Raw genomic sequence first — 14,217 nt, forward strand, 5'->3', positions numbered from 1 at the left:
ATCTTCGAGTGCTGCCTTGGGATCTCAATGACCCCTTATTTACTCTTTAGTGAGGTGTCTAATGAAAAACATCGTTTCACTCTTACTGGAAGGGGCATATGGAAGTTGTAGGGCTCAGGAATTGCAGGATTAAGAAAAATAACATCTATTTACAGTTATATCAAGTACCTACTTACCTCTGAGAGTGCTGACAGCTTCGGCGCATCTAAAGGGTTGAGTAACCCAGTCCTTGTCCTCAAGGACTCCCTTCCCGTCCTCCTCAAAAAGGCAAGACCTCTGCTCATGAAGTAGGTAGAAGGCCATATTAAACAATAAAATTAAATGTTAAACAATATGACATTGTCCATAAGTGCAATAGTTGTTGAAAACCGAGAAAGATAATGTGGGCAGCATATTTGAGGTAGGAAGAAGCCAAATAGAGATGGATCCTGAAAAGACGGAAAGAATCAGGAGACCAGGCAAGAGTAAATCTAGAGTGGATGGAATGAATCTGCCGAGCTGTGAATGTGCACCAGTGATGGAAGGTGCTCCGTGTAGAACTGGGGAAACCAGCCTGTCTAGTACTCCACACATCGGAGGCATCCTCAGAATCATTTCAAAGACAGCACCTGCCTCAAAGACACATTTAATTAAAAATATGCAACAGAATATATTGGATATGCTGTATTACAGTAATTAATTGCAAATGCCACTCAAATTAAAAAATAAAAAAAGGAGTAGCACTTCATCTTTAATCATCAGTACATTACATAATACATGTAAACACATATTCCAAATGATGAGGGTTTATTTTTTTATGGAAAAAGAGGTTTGGTAATTTACCCAATTTTATGGGCTAGACACTCAAATTCAACTAACCATTGTTTAACCCTATTTATCCTTTTCACATATGAGCCCTGGTGCCACAGCAGTTAAGCATTTGACTACTAACCGAAAGATTTGCGGCTCAAACCCACCCAGTGGCTCAGTGGGAGAAAGACCTGGCGTTACGCTTCTGTAAAGATTACAGCCAAGAAAACTCTACGGGGCAGTTCTACTGTGTCACATGGGGTTACTATGAGTCAAAATCGACTCAACAGCACAAAATAGCTACAAACATTCTTTCCACAGCATTTTCTTTGTATGTTACTATTGACTTTAATTTAAAAAAAAAATGAATGTATTAGCTCCATTTGAGATGGAAAACAAAACAGAGGTTAGGGTTTTAAGTAGTTTATATAAACTGGTAGATTGTAGAACTAGAATATGAATCCAAATCAATTTTCTGACTCTTTCTTTTTTTTGCTACTGTATTTTTTTTCATTTCTTTACCATGTATTTAATAATCACTCGGTGAGTAGCAAGTACTTTTTTAGAAACTGGGTGTACAAGGGTGAAAGTAGCTAAAACATGAATGAAGCTTGAAAACATTATGCAGAGTGCAGTCAGTCAGTCACAGGGATAGGAGGGAGAAGGAAGGAGGAAGTCATTGCTTGGGGGCACTGAGCATGCACAAAATGTTGAAATGGCAACTTTTTGTTTTATTTATATGTCTATATATATACACTCAGCACAATAAAAAATTGAATAATAAATATGTGTCAGCTGTGTGTGTGTATAAACTAAAATGACAGTGGAAGAAACAGATACTAAACAATTGAATGTATGTGTGTATATGTATACATGTACATTGTTACATACGTTCATGTATCAAGTATGCACAGCAAAAAATAGTGTTATGAATAAAATCACACACACATATATATGAATTCAAGCAGGGACAAGAGCTACTAAGAAAAGTAAAGTAGGGTAAGGTGATAAAGTGTGGAGTAGGTGAGTGAGTGGCAAGATCTAGCTCAGCATATTTGAGAGCCAATGTGGCTACTGAAGAAGCAGGATCAGAATATATAGGGCCTTTGCCATAGTGGTTAAGAGCTCAACTGCTAACCCAAAGGTTGGCAGTTCGAATTCACCAGCCACTCCTTGGAAACCCTAAGGAGCAGTTCTACTTTGTCCTATAGGGTTGTTATGAGTTGGAATCAACTCGACAACAATTGGTTTTAGTTTTTTAGGAGCCGTGGTGGTGCAGTGGTTAAAGCAATTGACTGCTAACTAATATTGGTGGTTCAGAACCACCAGTGGCCCCTCGGGAGAAAGATGTGGCAGTGTGCTTCTGTAGAGATTTACAGCCTCGAAAACCCTATGAGGTCGTTGAGTCAGAATCGACTCGAGGGCAGTGGGTTTGGGTTTACTTCTTTGGTATGGAGTTTGAGTCTTATTTTAAGTGTGAAGGGAAATTGTTTAACGTATTTAAGCAGACTGGTGGCATGAATGGATTTTCATTAAATCAGTCTAGCTGTTGTGGTGGGGCAAGAATGGACACAAGAAGGCCAATTTGGAGAGTGTTTCAGTAGTCAAGATGAGAAATGATGGTAGCTTGGGTGAAAATAATAGCACTGTCTGTTGACTGATTCCATATTCATACAGCACACTGACAAGGTGACAGATGAAAAGATTACAGTGAGGTTTGGAGACCTTTCATGTAGGGACAAACTCTATTACATTCTTTAGTGGTACCTGAGGTCATCATTGCATTATCACACAATACAGTGGGTATCCATAATGTACTCCTCAAGACAAGGTTGAGCAATATACTTAGCATTTGTATTTTAGAAAGTAACAATGTATATCGCCACATGAATCAGAGAGGCTTGTGTTTGAATTTTTACACAGACAATTATTGTGTTCTTGGAAAAGTCTGTAACTGATACAAGATGTACCTACACACAAACTCCCTTCCACACTGCCCCCCTTCAAAGAAGTACTTGCTGCCGAGCTGTGAGGATTGGAGGGTAGAGTGAATAGACATCTTACAGCTGTCAAGTCCTTTAGTGTCAGCCTCAGCTACACAAAGCTTTCTCCTCTTAGGTCACATCCTTATTGGGCAAATCCATTTCCGGTGGTCGAATGAGGTGTGGGTGTAAAGATCCAGCTATTTCAACACAATATGGGTCAACTCTGACCGGCAGATTTTGCTCCAGAACCCTCTCTTGTTTAGCCAAGCCTTTGCTGGGCTTGCGTTGCTGTTCAACTTCTCCCTCTGCCCAGTCTGGCTTTCTTTTCTTTCCTTTCACAAATGTTGATCCTTAATAAACATCTTGCACCCTAAACTCTGTCTCAGCATCTGCTTCCGTGAAATGAGAATAATAACACCTCTCTCATATCACTATTGCACAGGTTAGATGAGATAACGTCAGTAGATTATGTATCACAGAGCTTGACAGAGAGTAGGGACTCATTAAATTTTAGGTGTTATCATCCTCCTCCCTCACCTGGATTGTTGCAATAGTCTTCAGGTTCTTGTCATCCTTCTAATCTGCTCTTTTACAACTTAGAAACTAGTTAATAAAATGTATCAGAATTGTGTGAAAAGTAAGAGTTATTAAATCTGAAGGAAGGCCTAGAGAGCTTTCTAATGAGCAAAGTGCATGGATTTTGCAAAATCAATTTTGGAATAATTTTCCTAATTTTCAGCTGTGAAATACAGAGTAGCAATTCCAGGATATCTGAATACTGAATAAGGGCACTTTGGAGAAATTGCTACTTTCTTCCATTAGTTCATGAAACTAATAAAACTGAGTAGACTGGAGATAAACAATAAACAGTTAAAAAAAAAATTATTAGCCATTCCACAAAAACTAAACTAATTTTTATGGGAAGACTCATCTCCACAAACTAGAATAATCAGTGTCACGTGGAAAATTTGTTAGAAATACAAGTTCTTAGGCTCCACTGTAGTCTTATTAAGCCAGAAACTCTGGGGGTAGGGCACAACAATCTATTTTAACAAGCCCTCTAGGTGATTCTGGTACATCCTAAAGTTAGAGAACCACTGGGCAAAAGTATACATGAAAGGACAGGAAAGTCATTTTATCCTTTGGCCACAAGCGAGACCTTAGAACCTACAAGTATTTCAAGGTCTTAACTGACATATTCAAGACCTAAAAGAAGAAAAAAAACTCTGTGTGTGTGTTTAAAATTAAAAAAAACAAAAAATCAAAAATAAAAATAACATATTCTGCCTCATGTTAATAAGACAACAGCTACATGAGTCAATTCTTTATATACTTTATATATTTATCAGTATGTGAGTGTGTGTGTATGTGTGTATAGGATGGAGTTAGGTAAATCTCAATATGTTTGAGATAGAGTGAGCAGGGCTTTCAAAAATAAGATTACCTAGGATCTACAAAGGTCCTAGAATGATCTTAGGGTCATGAAACATTTGTGTTCAGATACCCTGCCTTCACTGATGGAAGTATTGCAGATTAAGCCAGGCAAATTTTACAGGCAAATTTGTAATATAGAACTCAGTTTTACTATATATGTTATACACCAAAAAGGAAACAGCCCTCCATTTGGTAGTTTCATGTTTCATTGGAACAGCGGTTGTGTCTGCTCATCTTGAACTGACATTGTAACTGCTCCCTTTCCTTACTTATTCAAATCGTGTTACACCGAATTGTTTGGTTTTCATGGATCATTGACTACATTTGTAAAATTGACAAGTCGGTAAAAGTTGCGGAAATAAGATTGTTTCTTTTTAAAGGAAAGAGAAAAGAAACATGGGAATCATCTTGGTTACATGAAATGAAGTCTAAGACTACAAAAGTGCTCTGAATTGATCTCTGATAATTTTGGAAACCAATCATTTGAGAAAGAGCTGCCCCAATGGAAAAATGTATGAAGTGGGTGAAGTTTTAAATTTCTGAGAATTTTTCACAACTCTCAGTCTTTTGATTGTACCCAGTAAATATGTGTGTCTGTGTGTGTGTGTGTGTGTGTGTGTGTGTAGGTATATTGAAGACTCAAGGTAATTCTGTAAATCCAAAGGAATGATCTTTATAGGTTGAATTCCAAACACTCTGAAAGGGAAACATTTATTGTTTGAGCATTGGGATATTTTTAACATCACTTAATTACATGTTTAGGAAATTACATAATCGACCTTGTTTTTGAACTTTCAATTTTGAAATAAATATAGAGTCACAGGAGGTTGCAAAGAAATGATTGGGAAGCCCTGTGCACCCTCCCTCCAATGGTAACATCTTGCACGACTATAAACCATTATCAAAAACAAAAAAATCGACATTGGTGCAATCCATAGAGCTTATTCAAATTTCACCAATTATACGTGCACTCATTGGTGTGTGTGTATATGTGTCTGTGTGTATAATTCTATGCAATTATATTGCATATGTAATTTTGATTAACCGCTATCACAATCAAGATACTTACCTAAACCATCACCATAAGACTTCCTGATGTTATACCTTATAGTTGCGTCCATCTCCTCTCCACCCCAATCCCTAACTCCTGACAACCACAAATCCACTAGCCCATTCTCCATCTCTATAATTATATTATTTCCTAATTGTTTCATAAATGGAATCATGTAATATGTATCCTTTTGAGACTGAATTTTTTACACTCAGCATAATTTCCTTCAGGTTCATCCAAGTCATTATGTGTATCAGTAGTTTTTCCTTTTTACTACTGATTAGCGTTCAGAATTGTATGTACCACAGTTTATGTATCCATTCACCCTTTGAAGGACATTTGGGTAGGTTCCAGGTTTTTGGCTATTATGAATAAAGCTGCTATAAACATTCATGTACAATTTCTGTGCAAAAATAAGTCTTCAATTCTCTGGGATAAATGCCCAAGAGTGCAATTGCTGGGTCATATGGTAATTCCATTATTAGTTTTGAAAGGTATATTTTCCAGAGTGGAAAATACAAAGTATCTTCCAGAGTGGTTGTACTATTTTACAGTCTCACTAGCAATTTATCAGTAATCCATTTTTTCCAAATTCTAGCCATATTAGCTGTTAGCACTATTTTTTTCATTTTAACCATTTTGATAGGTATATAGTGATATCTCATTGTGGTTTTAATTTACATTCCTCTAACGACTAAAGAAATTGAACATCTTTTCATGTGTTTCTTTGCTTTTTTTTTTTTTTTTAAACTCTTGGTTTTTCAGTCACCATGAACTATTGAAAGTACTTCTGGCATGAAGCTAACAAAAGACTTGAAATCCTACATTAAATTAATCCATTCAGGAACTGAGATGATTGGAAGCTGGATTACAGACTTTGTGAGGTCATAACTATATCTAATTCATCCTTAGTTGGATGTTTGTGCCCCAACCAGGCTCCTGGGGGTAGGGAGTGCTTTCTAGCCACCCCCTCCTTGGCAGGACCTGCACTATCATTTTTGCCCCCAGTCCTGTGATTCTGTCTGAAATGCTGTTGAGGTTCTCGGTGGAAGGGCACAGGCGTCTGGGGCAAAGCAGCTCCAGATTCCTGACTCCTTTCTCAGGTTTTCATTCTTCTACCTTCTCTGCCAGTACTGTTCCTCGTTGCCTTCATAACTCTCCAGCACCTTCAGCAGGCTGTTCTTTGCATTTTGACCATCTCTACCAGTATGTTTCAGTGGCAGAGCTGGCCCAAATTACCTGGCCTGCTGTTGCCAGAAATGGAACTCACCCTCACATTTTAATGACTCATCTATTCTTTGGCCGGCAGATGCTCTTCTAAAGGGTTTCAAGGCTGTAGATTCTGTACATACTGCTAGATGTTCCAAATGACCATATATTAAGTTAAATGCAAATGAATGTGATTGAATTTTAAATATGTTTTTTAAAAGATTTGTGAGTCACTTGTTCCGGGACTTGACCCCTGAAGACCTACTCTCTTAGTAAGAGCCAGGTATACACCCATCTGGCCCTATATAGGGGTTAGGAGAGGCAGTAGCCATCTTAGTAGATGGTAAAAGCGAGTAACACTGAACCAGTCACAGACAGATGAGGTAGTGGTTATACTAAATTCTTCTAGCCTGTGTCAGGTACCCTTTGAAGATTTCTACTTTGAGCCTGTGCTTTATTTTTCTCCAGTTGCAAATGTGATAATGTCTTTTTCCCTTGTGTGCAACCCTTCCGATAGTCTACAGAAACTCCAATGCCCTGACCCATCTAAAAGTGGTCCTTCCCACCTCTCAAGCCAAGTTCTTTCACCGTTTCCCATCTCTTGAGTTTTAAACTATCACCATACTAAACCATTTACTGAGCACTGAACAGCACACAATGATGTGTTCTCCTTGTTGTATCGCTACACTTTTCAGTGCGTCTGCTTCTGCACTTTTCACACTGTACGGTGTTCATTGGCTTACTCATCTGCCTACACAATTTGTCTGTGCATTTGATAAAGGAAGAAACCAGATTACATAAAATCAGAAAAACAAAAAAAGATTATTTTCTGGAGGAAGACTTTTTATTTAAAAAAAACTAAGGAAACAGTTTTTCCCCTTTTTTTTAATGAAACACAGGTTAGCAGAGGTAGGAAAGAAACAGAACATTTGAAGTAACAGCCCCATGGCATGTCACCATGCTAAGAAAAGACAATTCAGAAATAAATAAGTACCTCCTCTGAAAGCACCGAAGATTGGAGATGAGGATGGAAATGGTGAGAGAAAGAGAGAGATAAGTGGCAGGAAGCTTGGTCTAGTGCAGACCTTGAGTGTAGTGTAAGGAGATTGGAAATAACTGGAAAAGCTGCATTTCTTTCACTAGTGGATCTCTTAATGGAGGAAACAAAGCCATTTTCATAATAGACAAATTATGGGGCAGGCAAGTCAGGTTTTGAAACATAGTGTTCTATACACAGCCGTTAATGATATATGTCATCTGTTTCCCATCTATCAGTATTGCCACAAAAGCAAGAAAAAAATTATCCAATTAAAATTATCCTAAGGAGCAGCAGGACAGAGGATGGAAAGGAGGTGGCTTTTCTCAAAGAAAACAGTCAGCTCAGAAGCATAGTTGGAGTTTTGAAAGTACATCGTGCTACTGTTTGTTTAAATTAGAATTTATCCTTTTATCTTCTAAAATTTGTTTTAATTAGAAAGGATCAAAGAATAAAGACCCTGTTCCTGTAATCAAAGCGTGCATTTCTTATTTAAAAACTCACATAGTTGTAAATAACATTAATGTAACATGATTTTAGCAGTGTTACAAATTTATTTTGTTGCATATCAATATTATATGTGTATGTGTAGACATGAGAAATTATGAGAGACAGATTTCGGTTTTATTTTGAGAATAAAAGAAAATTTGTATTATTTGTGTACTGCCTGATGGCAGATAGAGCCAGGATAATGGGTAGAGCATGTAACTGCATATGTAATGTGCGTTCAGGCTGGCCCAGACACCCCCAACCACAGAACACATCCTCCCCCTTCTAACTGAAAGGCAGTTTTCAATATTGGGGGACTCACATTTTCATTCCAAAGGAGAGACGAAGCTTAAAATAAAAATGTTGCTGGGAGAAGATATGCATAAGTAGCTATATATATCTAAATTGTCTCCGTTACTTTTATTTAGTAAAAGGTAAATTATTGCTTGTAAATGTAAGCTCCTCTTTTTACCTCCTCAGACTTTATCCCATGTTCTGTTATACTAAATCAAGCCTCCCGTCTATTCTCTGTTTTCTCTTACCCTTTTTTATAACTAACCCTAGATTCTGGCTATTTTAGAGCAGAGATAATCAATTTCATAAATGCATGTTTTTGTACTTTTACAAAATGTTTTGTTGTTATTAGGTGCCGTCGAATCAGTTCCGATTCATAGCAACCCTATGTGCAACAGAAAGAAATACTGCCCGGTCCTGCACCACCCTCACAATCATTGCTATGTTTGAGCCCATTGTTGCAGCCACTGTGTCAGTCCATCTCTTTGAGGGTCTTCCTCTTTTTCACTGACATACAAAATGTATGTACCTATAAGTAGTATGTATTGTTTTACCCATTTGTAAGATTTAAATAAATTGTCATATGGGGTATGTATATATCCATATGTACAGATATACATACATATTTATGGTTACAGGTATATATATATATATATATATATATATATATGCATCCTAATTTCTGGCAATATGAATGGGTATAGAATAACATCTGATTATAATTTTAATCCACATAAGCTCTGATTACTAATGTGGGTGAACAGTTTTTACTGCATTTGCTTGCTATTTGTGTTCCTTTGTGAAATGTTTATTCACATTTTTGCCTATTTTTCTACTCGATTAGTTTTTTTCTTGTGAATCAAGTTCAATTACATTAAAATAAGCACTTTTTATCAAAAGATGCCATAAAGAAAATGAAAACACAAACCACAAATTAGAAGGTATTTGCTACATACCTACTCATCTATGTATACATGCACACACATATATGTATACATATGCAAATATTCACATATATACATATATAAACATATATATGTATATATTTACAGATATACATACAGAATATATAAAGACATTTTTTTAAAAATCACCTTTTATTTAGCACAGAAAATTAGTTTTTCCTATTTCTCTTTCTTTTAGAAAGAATAATTAGATTTATTAATATAATCTACCCTCGTTTCTGCTCTCCTTTACCTTTTCTTCCCACTCCTTCTGGGTGCTTTCCTTCTGGATATAGTCTACCCGTTAGTGCTGACTTTAGAGATGGTTGGTGATAAAACTGGGTTTTTTTGTTTTGGTTTTTGGTTTTCTTATGTATGAGAGTATCTTTAGCTTTTTCTTTAATGAGAATAAGGTTTGCTACAAATAGAGGTTGACAATCCTATTTTGTAAGCATTTTGCTTGTATTTTCTCTATGTCCTCTGGAATCCCTTGATGCTATTGGAAAAAAATGCTATTATTAGATTATAACTCATTTTTAAAGAAAACTAATTGCTAACATTTTAATTTATGGTATTTTAATTTGAGACTTTAAAAAAACCTATTTAATCTCAATTCTTTCATTTCTGTTTTTGTTCCATATTTCCTTGTTTTTTTCTTTACATTAACCTTTTCAAATGTACCTATTTCATTTTTTTCCCCAGAGAAGACATCTATTATTGTACTTTCATAGAAATGGATACTCCCATTTGTTGATTGTGTTGGCAGTGAAGACACTCATTTTTCCTAAAAGCTTTAGAACTTTAATTTGAAAGCACCTCTTGAATAAGAGTCTCTCTCTCTCCCTGTCTCTGTCTCTCTTTCTCATCTTCTCTCTCCTTTTGTCCCCTCTCTTCCTCCCTTTTTTCTACTCTTTTCCTCTCTGTTTTTCCATGCACTTACTTTTCACTCCCTTGCTTTTTAGGGTTGCCCGTCCTGTTTTACATGTGTCTTCATTTTACAACTAGGTCTTTTATGGTGACTTAGAGCCCCAGTCTTGAGTATATGGCATAGTGGGTTCCTGAGAAAGGGGTAGTTTAGCTCCTCTTACAACCTAGAATGCCGGGGAGTATCTCTACAGAAGCTAAGGTGACTAGTAAGAGTCGAGGTTTATGCTTCTTTTCATGGGTGGGAATGCCCTATCAACCCCTTTCTTCAAGCCTTTGGTAAGTGCATGTCCACCCATGCATGTGTCGGGTGTGTGTGTGTATGTGTGTGTGTGTGATGTGCTTCAGGTCTTGTTATTCAACATAAGATGAGCTTTCGTCACCACTGGCTGCTTCAGGAATCACAGAACAGTCCTTGTTTAATGCTATATGTTTCTGATCATTTCTGGTAAAGATACTTATTAGGGGTTTGAGTCTAGATATATCATGTTGTGAGTAAGTGTGTGTCTGCATGCATGTGTGCACATGCCCACATGTGGATTTAGTTTATCAGTTTTACCTATTTGGAATTAAGCATGAGCTCACATGCTATTTTGAAGGAATTATGCTATACTTTATCCCTATACTACGAAGGGATCATTTTGAAAAAACTGATACAGAATTTGGAAGCTGAATATTCTTCTCTGAAGATAAATGTTACCAATTTTATGTCTTGGCCCAAGATTTGTCCTGGTGGCAAGTATCGTTCTTACATAATCTACATCATCATATATATACAGTTTTCCTTTTATGTAAAGGTGATTGGGATACAAAAAGTAGAGAAAATGGTGCCAGGACAAATGGAGCCTTGGTTGGGCAGAGAGGATTTATTCACTGTAGGATCATTAACAATCCAAGAACAATCTATAAATTGTCAAAGAAAGGCACAAGCACTATATCAAATTTCAGAGAAAGAATAAACTTAATTGCAATAATCCCCAAATAAATGATCCAAATTTGGATTATACTGAAACTATATGGATCCTTGGGCTCTAAGTTGATCAAGACCTAAGCCTATGAAAGTCTTGCTGCATGGCCTAAGGCTTTAGAAGTGTTTGTGGCCATGTATTTATTTCTCCAATTTCTCCAAGTAGATACTTATTTGGAACCTAGAGACTCAGGGTGTGATGGAAACACATTGGATGGAATCCTGACTCTGCACAAGTCACCTCAGCATCTTTACTTTAGTTTTCTCCACCCTAAGTTGAGGTTAAAATGGGCTCTTCTGCTTTCTGTGTGTGAAGTTCTTATAAGGACCACAGTAATGCATATGAAAGTGTTTCAAATGCATAAAAATGTACATTTATAAATCATGATTGAATGTGCCTCATTTTAATATTCTACAATTGCACTGTCTTATAGTAAGTGTTGTATAGACTTGTCTGTTAAAAATCTGGAACAACATAAAATTGGGACTCAGGCACCAATCATTGTTGTAGCTCCAATCTCAACATAGTGTCGGACACACATTATGTGCTCTGTAAGTGCTGATTGATGAAATGAATAGAAGGATAAATGACCTGTCTTTGTGGTCATTCATATGTGCATCTTATGTCAAAATGCTCATCTAGACCAGCCTCTTTGTTTTGATTATTTTGGTTCCCCAAGCTCAGCATTTGCTAGATGTCTGGATAACATTCTTATCCTGGCCACCAGGACACGAGTAAATCACTCAAATATGAACCTTATCCAACTTGACTTTCTACCTCCCCCATCATACTGGGGATTGTTGCACAGAATTGGCTCTAGTTCCTGGGAGCCAGAGAAAATTTTTATTTTTGGCTCATTATTATATAACTCTAGTATTATGTGTTAAAAACATGAAGACAGTGACGTGAGAGAAAGAGGTAGAAAAACATGGAGACTAATGAAAAATTAAAGGTACTCTTAACACTGAGAAGCTATTTATTTTGTACTAATAAGATAAAGATGAATTTTTTGACATACATATACTTTTTAATTTGAGAATCAATATTTTATTTTAAGTCGCTACCTCAAATAACTTCAATCTGGCTTGCACTTTTTGTTTTCCAAAGAATCATCTCATTTTGTAATGAAAATAGTAGCCTCGTGGCTCGGCTGCTAACCAGAACGTCAGCTGTTCAAACCCACCAGCCCCTCTGTGGGAAAAAAACATGGTAGCCTGCTTCTGTAAAGATTACAGCCTTGAAAACCCTTTGGGGCAGTTCTACTCTGCCATATAGGGTCACTATGAGTTGGAATCGACTCCACAGCAACAGGCTTTTTAATAATGAAAGTAGCCTTTGAAAATAGATAGGACTAGAATCATTTACTGTGTTCCAGTAATTGATTTTTTTTTTTTTTTAGGCTAAAGTCATAGAACTGCTCAATCTAGAATACAGGTTTTGTTTCTCTCCCCAAGTTACATCTAATAGATTCCTCTATCTGCCTGTCTCATTATACAAGAGTAAGCCAAAAAGTATTGCTACAAAATCACAGAAACACAAACATCAAAATGTGAAGATATTGTTTCTCTACATATCCTCCAGCTTGGTCTGTATACTTCTGAAGGTGCTGTTTCCATCTTTCAAACTCTTCCCTGAAGAATTCTGCGCTCTTTGATTTACACCATGTCAAAGAGGCAGTTTTGGCATCCTCGAGGGACTCAAATCGTGTTCCTTTTAAATGTTCTTTGAGTTTGGGGAAAAAAATAGGTCTGAAGGGGAAAGATTAGAGCTGTAGGGTGCGGTAAGGTTTCCCAGAAAAATTCTTATAGCACAGCCCTTGCTATCCTCAAAGAATGAGCAAGTACATTGTCATTAAGGAAAAAAATTCCTCGGCACAACTTTCCTGGCCTTTTTCTCACCAATACAATTTTCAATTTTCTTAAAACTTCTTCATAATAAGTCCTCATGATCTTCCTGTGTCCTTTGAGAAAATCTATCAAGATTACCCCTTGGGAATCTAAGGAAAAAAAGTAGTTGCCATAACCTTCAGAGTGGTCTTCCCTTTCTTGGCTCATCTTTGAAGTATTCCCAACCTTCCTTAAAATGCTTGATCCAGCTGAAAACTGCTATTTTATATGGGACAACATTTCCATAAACTTGTTGCAAAGCTTCAATGATTTAGGAAGATGTCCACTTGAGTTTTGTTAAAATTTTGATATTAACCCTAACCTCAAAATCATTTTTTTTTCCATGGCACAAAAAGTATTCTTTTTTTTTTTGAAGGCACCCTAACAAGACTAAGACAAGTGTGTTACTGAGAGAACTTGTGCTGCAGTCATCCACTGATTGCCGAGACGTGTTTAAACACATTTCGTTTGGAATAAACCCATGCATGTATAAACTGGAACCCTAATAGCAATATTTTTTGGCTTACCCTTGTATAGCCAGCAACTTTTCTCTCTAATTCTCAGTAACACTCATTTCCTTTATTTTCGGTGTTGACTTTACCTCTATCCTGATTACATCTGTCGTGTCTTTATCATCATCTTAAAACTTCTCTGTATATTTACACGTCTCCATTATGATAATCTTAGTAGCATTGCTATCATTGCTATCATAGTAGAAGTAGAAATACTGGCCCCATTAGCAATAATAATGACTACTTTCTGAGAAGAAATTCACTAAGCACTTAAAAAACTACTTTTATTTAAACTTCACAATAATGCTTTCAAGTAGATATTTTATACACACTTTTCTAACAACTTTGAGATATAATTCACATACCATACAATTCACCATTTTAAAGTGCACAATTCAAAGTTTTTTAATATATTCACAGAGTTATGCAACCATCACCATAATCACTTTGGGAACATTTTCATCATGACACATTTATACACCTTGCACAGGTATCATGGATTGAATGGTGTCCGCCCAAAAATGTGTATATCAATTTGGCTAGGCCATGATTCCCAGAATTGTGTGGTTAGCCTCCATTTTGTGATTGTAGTTTTACGTTAAAGAGGATTAGGGTGGGATTGTAACACCACCCTTCCCCAGGTCACATCCCTGATCCAATGTAAAGGGAGTTTCCCTGGGATGTGGCCTGCACCAC

The 14,217-nt window shown here is 36.7% G+C and overlaps 1 protein-coding gene across 1 annotated transcript in view; it reads left to right on the forward strand.

Moving 5' to 3' along the window:
* Nucleotides 1-14,217, forward strand: part of RIT2 (Ras like without CAAX 2) — a 398,618-nt gene that overhangs the window by 218,048 nt on the left and 166,353 nt on the right. The gene's annotated exons all lie outside the window — the stretch shown is intronic.

This window comes from Trichechus manatus, unplaced genomic scaffold (assembly GCF_000243295.1).
Source record: "Trichechus manatus latirostris isolate Lorelei unplaced genomic scaffold, TriManLat1.0 scaffold00078, whole genome shotgun sequence".
Lineage (NCBI taxonomy): Eukaryota > Metazoa > Chordata > Mammalia > Sirenia > Trichechidae > Trichechus > Trichechus manatus.